Source organism: Hirundo rustica, chromosome 7, assembly GCF_015227805.2.
Source record: "Hirundo rustica isolate bHirRus1 chromosome 7, bHirRus1.pri.v3, whole genome shotgun sequence".
Taxonomy (NCBI): Eukaryota; Metazoa; Chordata; class Aves; order Passeriformes; family Hirundinidae; genus Hirundo; species Hirundo rustica.
The window spans coordinates 34,679,509-34,695,136 of record NC_053456.1 but is presented as its reverse complement, the minus strand read 5'-3'; the positions used below and the strand labels follow the sequence as shown (position 1 = coordinate 34,695,136).

The 15,628-nt window shown below is 44.9% G+C and overlaps 1 protein-coding gene across 2 annotated transcripts in view; it reads left to right on the top strand.

Moving 5' to 3' along the window:
* ERBB4 (erb-b2 receptor tyrosine kinase 4) overlaps positions 1-15,628 on the top strand; it is a 576,525-nt gene that overhangs the window by 30,722 nt on the left and 530,175 nt on the right. Inside the window, exon 1 of one of the 2 annotated variants that reach the window (XM_058421396.1) lies at positions 7,151-7,166. The exons of the other annotated variant lie outside the window; for it this stretch is intronic. The gene's annotated coding sequence lies outside the window, so the exon portion shown is untranslated. Of the gene's footprint in view, positions 1-7,150; positions 7,167-15,628 lie in introns of those variants that run through there. 2 annotated transcript variants of the gene reach the window in all.

Sequence of the window (15,628 nt, the reverse complement as noted above, 5' to 3'; positions counted from 1 at the left end):
CATCCCACACCTGTGAACATTTGTGGATAATCACAGTGTAAGTGGGAAGCAGACATCCCCTTCTGAAGTGGATGGGGTTGCCTTGTTTAGGCTCTCACTGGGTGGTGTGCCCTGCTGTTCCTTTCCGGGTGTAATTGCAAGGACATCTTGAAAAGCACAGGCACGGCATGGGCGAGTCGGGAATAGAACAAAGCCAAAAGTTAGAAGAAGCTGCCTTGCTGGTCCTGCCTAAAGAAACCTGTACAACTCCTGTGGGTTTGAGCTGAGGAGGGGTGCTTGGAGTGTTGCTCTGGGACAGCAGCTCTTGGCAGCTGGGGCTCTTGTGCCTGAGAGATATTTTGCAGTGGGTTTTGAATGTGGATGAGGGTCTGGACTCTTGTTGAAAAAAATCTGGAAGGTGCTGGGGGGATACAGTGGGAAACCTGTATCTGCAGGTACCAGTTGTTACCTGGGGGGCAGTCCATGGACCCTGGATGTTAAAATTTACTTTGTTACTGCCTTTTTCAAGATGTAGTCAGGAATTGGATGGGATTGGATTTGTTTGGAGTGGGTATTTTGTTTGTTTTGTGTTGAGTTTCTTACTTTTCTGTGTTTTCGTTCTTGTTCTGCTGGGGCTGTCCTTGCTGACAGATAAATACATCTTGACACTTCTAGGCAAGGGTTCTTTGGAAGTCTGCAAAATCGGGGCTGAGATTTCAGACCAAATGGGCCCTTGAAACGTCTCTGATTCCTCATTCCTCTGAAAACTGTCCAAGGCAAGCAGTGTCAGAAACATGAGGGCAGTGCTGGAGGCAGGTGCTGGTGCTTGGTGCCTGGCTGGGTCTGGAGCTGTATGGACAGAGTGAGCCTCCTGCAAGGGGTCAGCAAAAGGGTTGGGAACATCAGTCCTAAGTTTGTTTTACATTTATATTTACTGTCCTTCTGCTCCTCAGCCCAGGATGCAGTGCCCTGGGCATCCCAAGTGACTGATGAGTAGAAAAGTGCCCAGAAGTGTATGCTCCCCTCCCATCAAGATAGACCTGAGAAGGAAGAAGATTAAGAAGTTGTTTAACAATGTCAAAAAACAGTGGGGGGAGGGGTGAAGCGTTAAGAGCAAGGGGAGAAAGCCATTAGTCTGAAGAGAGGAGCAGTGATTTTAAAATGTGGCAAGAAGGATCAGCTTTTGTGTGCAGTGGTTGCCACTCAGGGACTTTCAGGCATTACTGACAGTGTATCATTGAGGACCTGTTTTGGTGCTCTCCTCCCTGAGTTTTTGCGTGCTGATAGACAAGTATTTATGCATGTGCTGCACCACTGTGTCGGTCATCTCATCACAGAGTGGAAAATTAATTGTTCCGCCGTGGAGAATCACTGAATGCCAAGTGCCTTCCTCCTTCCCCCGCCTCCCCGCTTTTCTTCATTTTATATTTAGCCAAGGCAGCGGAACTTTAATACAGATTTCCCCATGTCTTTGCATACATCATTGAGGGACTGTAATTCCACAAACTAGGACAGGGCTCGAGTAGCCACCTTTTGAACTCAGTGGAGAAGCTAATTGAAGGAAACTTGCTGGGAAAGACACAAAGTAACTCCGTTCGTTTCTGTTAGGTTGTCAAAGTGTGGCTGTTGTAACAAAGCTTCCTCCTCTAAAGCTCTCCCCTCTCCTGTTTTTATTCCCATGGCTACAGTTTATGTATGTTTAAAGTATAATTAACAGGAGAGACAGAAAATATGTTTTTCTTGATGCTAAAGGTGGCTAATTGTTATTTGTCAAGCTAACAGGATTTCAGGAATGCAGAGATAAATAGTGCGTGTTTCATGGGGGGCTTACCAAATGCATTTCCAAAGCGATCCAAAGGTGGGGCTTAGGGAGCGGTGAGGCTCCAGTGAGAGAATGGCAAGATGGGGGAGACCTGGGGTAGAATTTTGTCTCATTTCTTGACCACTGGGGAGGGGTTTCCCCTCTCCAAAACGAGGGAAAGTGCAAAGGAGAGATTTCATGATTTTTGCCAAACTGAGGAGTGATAAAAATGAGGTTTCCTTGTGTTTGCAAAGTGTTTTGAGATTTATAGGTGAAGCTTTTCATAACCCAAGTGGTACTCATTACGAATGTGGTCTAAGCTATAAGGCTTGTGATCCTTACTTGAGTAAAATGCCTTTGAGTCACTGGGAGCTGGACCCAGGAAAAAAATGCATGGTGTTATGTGTGGCTCACATTTCTCAGTGTTTTATATCCAATAGGAGAAAAAAAAAAAAAAAAGGCATAAAACTAGTGGAATGATTTTTTTATTTCACTGATTGGGAGCTGTTGGTACATGCAGATCCTGTCCTGGTGCTCACTGCTGCAGGGAAACCTTCGAGCAAAGCACACCATAGCATGAGTGTGGGAAATATTAAAGGTAAGAAGGCTTTCAGAAAGCTGTGAAAGCAGGCCCCCCGAAACAGAAAGAGCAGAAGAACGTAGAATTAGCTGCCACTGCAAAGCTTGAAAGTAGGAAAAGTCATAATAGTACAGCAAGCAAGGACATGAAACAATAGTTTGAGTTTTAGGTTTGGCCAGGATAGACCTCAAGATTGCAGAAAAATGCGCCTAGCGAGGTAATAGGAGGTTTTAAGCTTAGTAAGAGTATTGTGTATTGTTAATAGAAAGCATACAAGCAAGCATTGTTTGGAGCAGGCGTACGTGTGCTTTTAGCAATTGGCTAGAACAATTGTCTGTAAGCTTTAGCAATATGCTATTGGCTGAAAAACCCTTAAAATGCCCCGTAACAAAGAGGTCTTTAGACCTTCAGCAAACAAAGCACCCTAGAGCATGAGGTGTTTTCACCTGTGTTGGGGGGGCTCTGAACACGAGTTCTGAGAATTGAGGGGAGTGAGTTACTGGTGATCCTTCCTGCTGGCAAGGGAGGTAACCCATAGCTATTGTCAGTGCCTGTGGTAAATTGCAGTGTTTAGAGTTGGCAATTTTGAAGGACTGTGGCAAGAACAGGTTTCTATCTGGAGCCAGTGAGAGGTAAATCCTCTCATATGGTGCTCAGCTGGAGCTGGCTGCAGCCAGGGCTGCCCTGCTGACATTCCTTCCTGTCCAGCTGAAGTGTTTTCACTCACTATTCGATAGCTCTTCTCTTTTTGCAGCGAAGTAGATGTAATTTTGGTGACTGCCTGAACATGACAGCGTGCACAGAAAAACTGAATGATGCGCGATCCATCTTGCAGTGGCTGCAGCTTGTGTCTGCGTTGTGCTTGGTGCTCGGACATGGTGTGTACCTGCAGGAATATAGACCAAGTCTGTCAAGGAGGTGGTTGTTTTATTAATTGGAAATAGCTGCCGCTCCCAAAATCTGGCTTGCTGATTGATTTCTGTGTTTGCAGGGGTCCTGGGCCCCTCGCAGTGGGTGCTGCCCTGTGTTTGCTTGTTTGCCTCCCAGTATTTTGGTCCCCTGTATCTTCTCTCAATAGCACTTTTCTTTGCAATGAAAGCTTTGCATAGTAAGGACCTCACAACACAAGAATGAGCGTGTACTTCCTTTTCTTTCTTCCTTTTTTCCCCTCTCCCCATTCTGCTCTCTGCATCCACAGTTTTGGCTCTGTGCTGCTGGGCCAGAAGCTCCTTTGTTGGGTCTATAGGACTGGTTGAGCCGAGGGGCTGGAGCCCTCTTTTACCCATGACAGCTCACAAGGAATATGTGTGTTTGCCTGCATCCCTTTCTTTTTTCCTCCTGTTATCCTGTCAGAGTAATTAGTGTGGCTTTATGGCTGAAATCGCTGAAGAGAGGAACAGTGAAATATCTGCACTGAAGTGCAGCAGAGGCTTTCATTAACCTTATAATCGAGGAAAAAATCAAAATCAAATACGTCCTGCACAGTAAGCAATGCCACAATTGGCTGCCCCTTGTTTGTGCAGGACAGGAGGCTTCAGGGAGGCTGAACCCCGTGTCTTGTGCATTTTTAATCCTCAGCAATTTTGGGCTGCCAGGGAAGGGGCTGCACCTTGTGCTCCCATTTCCCCCTCTCCCACCACAAACCTCTATTTCCTCTCCCAAAAATGAATTTGCAAAAGTTTCAGTTCAAAGTGATGCACGGGAAGCTGTTTTCAAATACTGTATGGAAAGCTTGGTGTTGTGTTAAAATGCACGTTTAAGGAAAAAAACTAAAGTTAGCGTGATGAGGATGGACTTCTGGAAGATTTTGGCTCACTCTCTTTCTCCGTGTCTGAGAACTCATTCCTGCGTGAATGCCAGCTTTCCCCTTGTTAGTACCCCTGGATTTGAATACCACTGTAATATCCAGTTGACTTTATGCTTAGGTAACTTTCTTGTAAAATACTCAATTTTCATTAGCTTTCTTATTAGACTTTTTTTTTTTCCCATGTAGAGTTTCATGTAATAGTAATTGGACATTAGCTGAACAAATGTAAGTCAGCAGTTTTCAGCCTATAGAGTATTTTCTTCTTTTTTATTATTTTTTTGACAGATTAAATGCTTTTTGATGAGAGGGGGTGGGTTGGATGCTAAAGGTGGCGAGTGTTCAGCTCCTGTGTTTCTGTGACTTGGAATAAATTAGTGTCAAAGATCTGAATTTAAATTCTGATTTCCCTGTTTATTCACTTAGGCCAGTTATATCTTTTATATCTAAAGCGGGTCCAACTTTTTCACATTAATAACTTTCCACTAGGAATATGTTTGGTTTAAGGCAAAGTCCTCTAGAAGAAAACCGCTCTTGTGTTTTTATTTTTTTTTTCTCCTAACAGCTGAGTTTTCACACTGCCTTCTTAGCTTAAAGAAACTGTTAATTCTCTCTTCCCAGCCCCCCTTTCTCATTCTGTTTCTCTGAATCTTTCTTTTTACATGAAAATGAAATGAATCATTTCAAGATCCTGAAATTGTCATCCGGGGGTTACCAGAGGGTAAGCAGGTGAGTGCAGGTACATCACTGCCCACGAGGAGGGAGGATAGTCAGTGTAGCCTGTGGTCCAGATTATATACTTCATATCTTCTTTGGAGCTTCGTACTCTATATGTTTGAGCAAACAATTGCAATTCTAACTCAGAATGATTTGGTTAGAGGTGTGTATTTAATAAGATAATTTAAAAGCCCTAAGAGTAGAATGTGCTTTTTGTACACAGGACTTGGAGCATTTGAGTGTTTATATTTTGCTTTAAAATCTCCTTGTTTGTCCGTTATCCAGGAGTATGTCTCTGTGTAGACTGCGTGGCATTGTTTATGATTTTCAGTACTTCCCTTATAAATGAGAACTTTTATAAAAGAACAGGAGCTATCACAGCCCTAACTCTGTGCGTAGTTAGAGAAAAAAGGAAGTACAAAGTCGCACAGCCATCATCGGTCTGTAGGAGCTGGGATGAGAAGAGCTAATGATCGCTATCCAAGTGATAAATGGGGGAACCATCTGAGAGGGCTTTTGGCAACAAGAGAAGAGGGAGAAGGGCGAAATGGCTCCTCTCCGCCTGCTTTTTGTTCTTTGAGGACCGTTATGATTAAAGCTGATTTAGCAACCCAGCTCCAAACCTGGCTTTAAGTGACGCAGTGAGTTAACTGGCACATGGTAATAAATTAGAGCAATTAGTGACTACATAGTGCTTTTTCTTATGGAAGTGGTGCGCCCACGTGGGAAGGGAGAGCCTGATTTCAGGGCTGAGCACGTGCCTGTGGGAAACATGTGTTGGGATGTCTTCACTGAAGGTCCTACCCTCTCTTTAAGTTTTGGTCCGTTTGCATGTTGGGGTTTAGTTGTCCAGTTACAGCTCCAGGTTGTGAGGTTCCATCCTTCTTGTTTTCTCCCTTCAGTCCACCGTTGTTTGTGCTTTTGGGCCCGAGATTTGTAACCATTGTCCTTGGTTTCCAGGATTTGTTTTGTCTAACTATTCTGTAAAGAGAACTTACTGGCGCTTCATATGAGGCTCAGAACTTCACCCCTAGGCAGCACAGGATCTGAAAAACATGAAAGCTAAAACTTAAGGCATCATGAGTGTATTTGATTTGCTGTGTTTAGGCTATTTTGAATGGTTCAACTAATGACAGTCCTTCTGGGGAGAAGCATTGTTCTTTTAATGCCAGACCAGCCCAGTTCAGCAAGCAGGCAAGGACCAGGCTCTCCAGAGGCACCTAGGAAACTTCCATGGTACATAAGACAGTGCTTAAAGCTCATCATAAGTGCTTTAACATGGAAAGATGAGCTTAAGTGCATGTAAAAAGCTTTATGGGATCGGGCTGCAAGCAGGAGAGGGGAATGCTTTTTTCTCTGTGCTTCTGGAAAGGTCACTGACATGGTGGAATCCTATCCTCACAGAAACTATGTCTGTTTCCTTTGTCAGATTTACCTGGAGCAGCGTTTCGGGAAGCAGGAGGTCAGGTAAGGTGTGGTGGCAGGCTGCCTGGTCCTGTCAGTCCCCATGAGGGGCTGCAGCCATCCTGGGGAGAGCTGAGCGCTGTCTCACCCGCTCTGTCACCGGCTGGAGATGGCCTCTTCTGGGGCATGTTGCTGCTGCCTCCACTGTGCAGTGTCCTTGGTACGTGGCCTTTATGGGGCTCATTTCCCAGCTGCTCCACTCCTTAGGACATAAAGCCCGTGGTGTGACTCTCATCCTCTGGTTTGTAAACTGTGCTGACACTTTTCCCTTGCTCCCAGAGCCTGTAAAACTTTAATCCTGGAGAAGACACATGAGTATGAAGTTTTTAAACTGGCGAGAGTGAAACTCATCCAGTTGCTCCCACATTTGCAGAAGGGTGTGCAGGGGAGCCCAGTGTGATTTTGTGCATCTGTAGGAGCAAGGACTTGAAGCAGATTTTGTCTGGCTGTTTTTACCCACACATTGCAATTTCTAAGCTTATTTGCTGTGCTGCTACGCTGAGCCATAAGACTTAGAGCTGTACAGGAAAAACCCTTGTGCTCCTCTTCTTGTATCATTGGGGCTGGAAATAGCAAAACAAATTTGTCATGTGGGAACAGCCAGGTTTCGTTCCCACTTTTTACCACGGGAGGAGAGGATGTGCTCAGCACTTATACACCCTTTTTGTGCACAGCAGGTGCAGCAGGAAGGAGGTTTGGGCCATGGTGGTGTTAGAAAGAAGGATGTGAAGAAAAAGTGAAAGCCATTGCATTCTAAGGATAGATCTTACTGGAGAGGTACCTCCTGCTTTCCAAGAAGATAAAAGGCTTATGTAAATAAGGTAGGCAATGAAGTTTAACTAAGAAATGGAATACCAGATTAAAAATGTTGAGTGCCAACTCACTCAACACAGTGTCAGCCCTTGTGATAATGTGCTGGTCTCTTGAACTTAGGATTGAGTAATCAGTCAACTATTCATTTCTTAAGCAAGCGGTTATATACTGGCAGGAGGAAGTATAGTGGGGTTTGATCCTGTACATCAGGTCATTAACTATACGTTCATATAGTGATATCTAGGCTACAATTCCATAAAACCTTTTATAATAGAATCATAAGTGTTAATTAGTTGACATCAGTTTATTCAGTTAAATTCTATAGCTGCTGCTTTAATTGCAGTGACTCATTTCCTTAGGTAAGCCTTAGTGCTGTGCTACTCTCTTGTCACAGTTCCCAGTTTAGAAGCAGCTCAGCCTCACAAGATTGGCAGTGATTTGCTGTTGCGCTCGAAGTAGGTATTTTGATGACTTCCATAGAAAAGAAAACAGAAAAAAGGGGTGTAAAGGGACTTTTTAGAGTTACTAGTTAATACAGTATAGTTTGGTCTCCAGTGCAGTTACGAAAAGTGCTCAAGCTGCTTTGGGGAGAACATTTTGGATACTGACCATAGCCTTGGATGATCTTTCCCTTGATTCCTTTGATTTTGTTCTGTATGTGCAGTGAGCGTCTTTCAAAGCTGTTCATCAGCTGGTCATCACCTGTATGACCTGAGAGTATAAGGAATGTACCACCCACCCAGGTTTGGACATCTCTGTGTTCACAAAGATTCAGCAAAGTGGAGTATTAGGTTTGTTCTGGTTTTGGGTGTAGTAAATTAGAAAAAGAACTTTTTTACCTCCTTTCAGGTTTCACAGGTACTTAGCCAAAGCCTTGTGGTAGCCTTGGTGGCTTTCAAGTCTAGTTTATGAGAAGCAGTGGAGGTGCAGTGAGTGTCTGTGCTGTTTACTAACTTCAGAGATTAAAGTGCTTGGCGGATGGGATCTCTGAACTGTTCACAAATTCGTTGTGCATCAGGGGGCTCAGCCTGCTTAGTCACATCCCTGAATTAGGTGGAGGATGCACAGCTCCATCTTTGTGGTTTTAGGGGGATTCGTGCTTAACAAAAATACCTCGTTTTGTTACCAGAATGAACTTGTGCAAATAGGCAATTGATTGCCCCATCAGCTGAGATGGTGCATTGTCGTGGTTTGACACTGGCCAAACACCAGGCACCCACGAAAGCTGCTTGCTCACTCTCTCTCCTGCTACAGTTGGGCAGAGGAGAGGGAAAAGAAAATTAATAAAGGGCTCATGAGTTGAGTTAAGAACTAGGAGAAAACACTCTAAGGGCAACTCAGGTTAAAATTTAAGGTAAATTTATTACTAACAGAGTCGGAAGAGGATAATGAGGAATAAATTAAGCTTTAAAACACCTTTCCCACCAAGAGTGTAGGGAAACAGGGCATGGGGGTTTTGGTCAGTTCATCACTTGAGATCTTCTGTTCATTCAGAGAGAGGAGTCTTTCCTCTGCTGTGCTGTGGAGTCCTTGTTACGGGAGCTTCTCCAGCATGGATCCACTCTCATAAGCAGCAGTTCTCCCAAAACTGCTGCAGTGTGAGTCCCTCCCATGGGCAGACAGTCCTCCCCAAACTGCTGTGGCGTGGGTCACTTGTCCATGGGGTGCAGTCCTCCAAGGATAGGCTGCTCCAGTCTGGAAGCAAGGGCCCTCTCTCTGTATCTGGAAGCAGGGGCCTTTTCTCTCTGTTTGGGTCTTCCACTGGATCACAGATTGCTCTGGCATCCACCCACTCTGCTGTAAGCACTTCTCCCACGGGCTGCAAGTGGATCTCTGCATCCCCTGTGGACCTCACGGACTACAGGGGGACAGCCAGCGTCACCATGGTCCTCACCACAGCCTGCAGAGGAATCTCAGCCCTGACACTTGGAACGCCTTCTCCACTTCTTTTTCTACTGACCTTGCTGCCACCTTGTTGTTCCCCTCACATGTCCTCACTTTATCCTCTTCTCTGGAAGAGAAACTTTCCTTCTCTGGAAGGAAAACTGCTGCTCAAGGGTACCGTTGCCAACAAGTTCCACCAATTCAAAGATCCCTGCAGGATCACGTAGAAAAGGCATCAGCCCTGCTGTCAGCATTTGTGACACTGCAGTGCCGCAGTACAGATAAGTTCTTCACCCGTCCACCAAGAGGGTGAGTCCCCTGCCTGAAACTTGGTGTCACAAAAACAGATTCATGTCGGAGGAGGGTTGCAAGGAGGCGCCAAGAAGGGGATAGCCAATTTGATCAACAATACAGGTAAAGCTTCAGGGGAAAGCTCTGAGGCTGAGGACCGTGAGAGCTTGGCAGCCTCCTCAAGGAGCAGGTGGGTAAGTGACTGGCTGAAGAAGGGAGTGAGGGCACGTGGGCATAGCTGAACAATGGTTAGCGGAGTAAGAGGAAAAAAGGAAGGACTTTGATGCTTGAGTAGGTCAGGAGAGCAAGAGGATAAGGTGCTGCTAGAAGGAAGAAGCCATAAACCTATGGGTTTTCAACCTGTATTGTTCACATTTATTAACTCAAAATTTCTGAAAATCTGTGAATAATCAGGTGTATACCTGGGTCAGAGATGACATTACATGGACATGACCTTTCTGGTCCAATAGGTTGTGGATATATCGGTAAGTTGTCATCCCATAGTGGTTTTTTTCCTATCCTGTGGTGTCCTCCTTGTCTCTCCAGCCAAAGGCAGGCTGCTCCAATGCCTTTCAGTAGCTGGGGGCATTTGCTGAGCAGTGCTTAGTGTGGTTCTCTGCAGCCTTTTTGGGATAGAGGCCTTCGGTGTGAGCAATTATCTCCTGAAGGGGGATGCTGTGAGACTTTTAAATTAGAGGCACCTTATTAGCCACACTTCATGTGCCAAGTGTTTGCTATAAAAAGATGCACCTTGCTGCTAAGACTGCGTGATTAATTTGCAAGCAAACAAGTTGTTAGATTGTGCTAACAATTACCATATTTGATAGATTAAAGTCTGCACAAGGGTATTGGTTCCCTTGGCAGTTTATTTGCAGTTCCTGATCTGTGGCAGGCAAAGAATTAGTGGTGTGACAATGACTATATTGTGTCTTAGTGATCCCATCATATTTAAAAATAATTTCCAAGCTGAAAATTCTGAAAAAATTGCCCATCTGTTTGTTATGCATGGACTCAGCCCTTTCCATTTTGAAGCTTGGCTTCTTCCTACTAGAAGCCACCAGCTGGATGTATGTCTCTGTGGAGAACTTCTCTCCTGTGAAAATAAAATTAAGACTCCAGGAAACTGTGTTTTGCCCTGAAATGAAAATGTTACCTTTTGGACTAGAACTGTATATATACTGGGACCATCAGCCTATTTTTGTGTGTGTGTAAGCTATATGTAACTTAGAGTTTGCACAAGAAGCTGAAGTTTCTCTTGGTGGAATCCCTTCAGTCTGGCACCAAGTGTTTAAGTATTTAGGCAGAGAAAGAACATGATTGACTTTATGGTCCAGTGGTCTCAAAGTTTCACATTTTTCCAGGCACAAGTGAAAACAATTTGTGGTGATGGTGGCAAAGACAAGGAGAAAGTCACTTCCTCAGCTCTTTTTCTGATCAGAAATGATGTCCTATAAAGTGGCAACGAAATTTTCACGGTGTTCGTTTTTGCAGACTGATATCCATTTAGCCAAGAGGTGTTGCCGTCTCCAGCACTTGGTGTGAGCATCGAAACTGATGTTAACAACACTCTTCTGCAGCAGTGGCACCTGGGAAGACAAAAATAGATGTGCCCTAAAACACCCATCCCTTCAGGAGATTTTTGACCTGCGTCCTTGCTTACGTAAAGTTTTCGTACCTTTCGTCTCTCTCTTTTCCTAGTGGTTTTATACATTCTGACTTGCGATCAGGCCCTGTTTAAATAACTCCTGAGCTGCTGTTGTCCCCGCAGAGCAGAGAGGAGGACTCTGCGTGTCAGAAATCTTCGCGGTGGGCAGCGCACAAAAGGTCGTCATCCAGCCCGTGAGGTTCGTGGGCCACGGGCAGCGGAGCCGCTCCCCTCCTCCTCATTCCCTGCATGCCTCTGCGCCCGTGTCATTGCTGGGCACTCTCCCTCTCTCCTCCCCTTGTAGTTCCACTATTAGTTTTTTGAATGTCAAAGAATGAATGATAGTGACCGCCTCCTTTCAAAAAGTTTTGGGGAAAAGCAGTGAGCTCTGGCAGCCCAGGCGGCGCGCGGGGAACAACGTCGCCCTTGTTCTGCTCTCCCTTTCGGGCATCTGCAGCTCATCCAGCCCCGGAAGCCCCGCTCTGTCCCAGGGACACAGGACACGGCACGCTGTGCCAGCTTGGTGCTCGCAAAGGCTGGCATGTCCCTCGGCATCCTGGTGATGTGGCGCTTGGAACAGCACCACGTCATCCGCACAGGTTTAGTAGCCGTGGGGCTCAGATGAGTCACTTTGGGTTTTTTTTCTTATTTTGTTTACTGCTCTGGGGCAGTCCTGCAGCCCAGTTAGAGTTAACAATATGATTCACAGCCGTTTAGTCTCTGTTGTCATTATATTTATTCTGCATTCATCGCTAAGAGATCTCTTTTATTGTCGCTTGGTTTTTTATTACTGGCTTTTGGTAAATTTTCTGCCTTCTGCCATTGGTGAAGCCAGTAGCAGATGATAAAAATGCTTGGAAATTATGTTAAAAGAACCACAGCTGGTATAGATTTTACTTTGATGTTATCTGATCTAATTTGTATTACCTGACGATCAGGCGTTAACTGTTTAATTCTGCTACTTTCCTAGAACAGGAAAGGAAATGGAAAATTTTGTGGGCAGTTTTTTTGGTGGCAAGATGGAGAGTGGGGGTAAAAGAAGATAAGACTGTTGTTATTGCTAAGGTTTAGCATTAGCTAATTATTAGCAGTTAACAAATAGGGCAGTGTTATTGATAATAAATTGGTAGTAGCTAACAAAAATCTGAGCGCAAGCACTAATTTTTCCTTCTTGCATCTGAACCCTCTGGTGGTGATACAGACTTTGCATTTGTGTGTTGTAGCCATCCAGAGTAGTTAATGGAAAAAAGGTGGAGATGCAATCAGTGTCCAGACAGAAGAGATGCCTACAGAGGGAAGTGTCATATAGATTTTGGTATTAAAAAAAAAAATAAGGTAATCAGTCTAGACATGGAAATGAAAGAGCGGCTATAACCTCAACAGCCATATGCTACAGAAAAACAAGCAGGAGGAGGATCAGGGTAGTGCAATATAAACTGCAAACCCTCTCCAGTGGGCTTAGCAGGACTTAAAGGGGAAGATAATAGTACAGCAGAAGAGAAAAAAAACTCCAGTGCTGCTGAAGAGATCAGCTAGTGTCTGCTTTAAAAGCTGTGATGAGCGGTGCCTCACTTTTCTGAAACCATGACCTGGGGTCCTTGGTTTGTGCCAGGATGCAGCACCGAGTGTGTGTACGAGCTGCTGGACTGAGACAGGAGAGGGGGAGCATGTAAAATCCCTCAGGAATGAGGGGCTGCTTGTATTTCCCACAAAGGGGAGACACAGAAAGAAAAAAACCCCATGGCTTGTTATCTGAGGGTTTACTGTTGCAAGCGCACGTGCCTCAGTTTCCCTATCTGTAAAATTATTATAAGGGCTTCTTCTATAAAAAGCTGCTTGGGGAGATACCTGACTGCATCCAGGAAACACTTGGGAGTTAAGCAAATGTCCTCTTGAAAATGAACCCAAATTTACATGCCTGCAGGAAAGTGGTTGTGCCTTTTTGGAAAAGTTTTCCTGATTTCCTAGAGAAGGCATTTCTATTGATTCTCGGCAAGGGACGTGAGAATGTTTGCAGCATTAATGGAATTGCCTGTCTGAGGAGGAAACATAGAACCGTTAATCATGGGCCCTTTTTTCCTTCTGTGTTTGCTTTGGTCCTTGACTGTTACATCGATATTTCGCATTTGTCTTAAGTTCATTTTAGTTCAGTCTTATTACATGTACTTGTTACTTGTGCTGGCTGATTTGAAAAGCACTCCCAAAATCATGGGGATTTTTCTGGCTTTGTAGCATTCTTTGAATTACACGTTCTACAAGTTTTTCATGCATCACAAACTGGTGGGGATTTTTTTTGGCTGTAAGACAGAATAATGTTCCTGGGGATGATGAGAGTTCACTTTTTCACCCATTCACTTGTCTCCAAAATGCAGCAAGAAGCTTTTTTGTTAAGTGCTCGATTCCATCCTCCCACTCTCTTCTGGCTTAAAAAAGGGCAATTATCCAAAATTCCCAGTTACCTTGTCACCTGTAGACAAGGTATCTCTGGTACCTAGAGCGAGCTGTTCCGTGCTGTCTGACAGGCTGGTGTGCACCAAAGCTGGGATGGGGAATTGCCTGGGCTGGGAAGGAGCCCAGAGGTGCTCCAGGACACTGAGGCAGTGTCACAGCTGTGTGGTTGGGTGTGTACATACACAACAGGGCGCTTGCAGGTCTGTGGGATCCTCTACCAAAGCTGGTCTAGAAACATCTGTGAGGCCTCCTAGACCTGCTGGCACTGAGGCTTCTCGCTGTTCTGATTGCCAGAGTGCTGCTTTGGGGCTGGGGAAGGTTGGATATTAAACAGCAAACAGTACATCCAGTGTGTCCAGAAGGCTCAGAAGCCGTGGTCTGCGCTCCATGTCTGCCCATGTTTGGGGAAGCCTTTCTCCTGAAGGCACTTTGGGTTTCACTTGCTGCAGCTTTGGTTCAGCTCCTCTGAACTAGAGGTCAGTGCACACCCTGAAGCATGAGAGTTTGTATTTCTTGCAAAGCTTTTAATCATCGCAGTGGTAACCCTTGTTGGTCTCCTTTTAATTTGTGAATTATTCACACGTCGTAGAAAAGGCAAAATGTGTTGAATGAGTTTTGCATGATTAATGGTTTTGTCGAGATTTATTGCTGGTGAAGATGTGGTATTTTATATTTTGGCTGACATATAAAAGCAAGGGAGAGCCATTTTTTTTTTATTATTATTTTTTTATTTGAGAGTTCAGAATGTCTGTCTGTTGGCTTTATTTTTAGGGATATAGATGAAGCAGACTGTAAATTGTGAGTAATTTAATTTTAATTAGTTCTACTAAAAGCTTTATTACTCTTTCCATGAAAGTGATAACAAGGCAAATGTTTGTGGTCCTGAATGCTATAAGAAGGTGCTGTTTTTTAGACCTACTGGCACAGCTTGTCAGCATCTCTAAAATTCTTTGTAATCCCAAAAGCCTGCACTTCTGAAGTACTCAGGCTCTGCCCAGAAAAGCTGTGACAAATGGCATCTGTGCCAGGAATTGGGCTGGGGTTATTAAAGAATTTGCTGTTATGGTTATTTTAGCGAGTGAGTTGCTTGTTTATAGGGGTTTTCCCCCCCCACCCAAGAAGCTCGTTAGATATAGATTAGCAGTATCTGTTATCTGTAAGGCTTTGAAGTTGTTCTTGCCCAAAAATGAAGGAACTAAAAAAAACCCAGCCAAACAATCAAAAAAGAAAAGAATAACAAAACCAAAAAAATACATGACCCAGTGTAACAGTAGCCGCTGCCTGTTTCGTGGCACCCTGAGGCAGATTTTTTGTTTGCTCTCTCAGCTGGTCAAAGATCTGCTGGTGGAGAGTGGGGGAGATTGTAAACTTTTTGGACAGTACTGGGGAGCGCAGCCCCTTGCTCCTCTCCTTCATCTACTTTCATAAGGTTACAATTTTGAAAATCATCCTTCATGGTACATCCTGCCTAAACCTCCCATTGCTGTTGTTTTATTGCAGAAACTAATTTTCATTATACTAGAAAGGCAGGGTGCAAATTAATTCAGAAAGGGAATGGCTTTTAAAGTTGCAACACACGGTGATCCGTGCTGATCAGTGGGCTGGTTTGTCGAAGCCTACTCTGGTCAGGTCCTTCCAAGCAGTTGCCTCTTTTCCTGGATCTTGCTGCATTTCTGCAGCGTTGCCTCCATTGCTGCTGGACCACAGGGCAGGGAACTGTGCCTGGGAGCTGGTGGTGGTTGCTGGAGGGCATCAGTGGCCCTTTTCCCAGGGGACGGGGACAAACATGCCAACATTCTCTCTGAGCCTGCTGTGGCCCTCAACTCTCCCTGCCCAAGATTTCCAGCTTGCCTTGAGGTTTTGTGCTATATTTGGGTTAACCAGCGGATGTTATCAGATGTCCTTGACACTGGAGAGCTGCTGCAAGGTCAAGAGTTACCTCATTTGTCACTGCTGCCCTCCAAGGTGATGGAATGTGCTCCCGAGGCAGTCCCTTGCCCAGCCCCGGTGATGGGATGCACAAAGGGGGCTGCCACGTGAGTCCTTGTGCAGGTGAATGGCTTCTGCTGGCCCTCCTCCACCTGTCCTGGCTCAGCCTGACTCTTCCTGTGCCTTTCTCAGGAAGAGTTTGTCTAGGGCAAGTTTCTGTGTCCAAGTGATCTGTTGTGAATCTGGACATTTGGATCTCCCTGATTACTG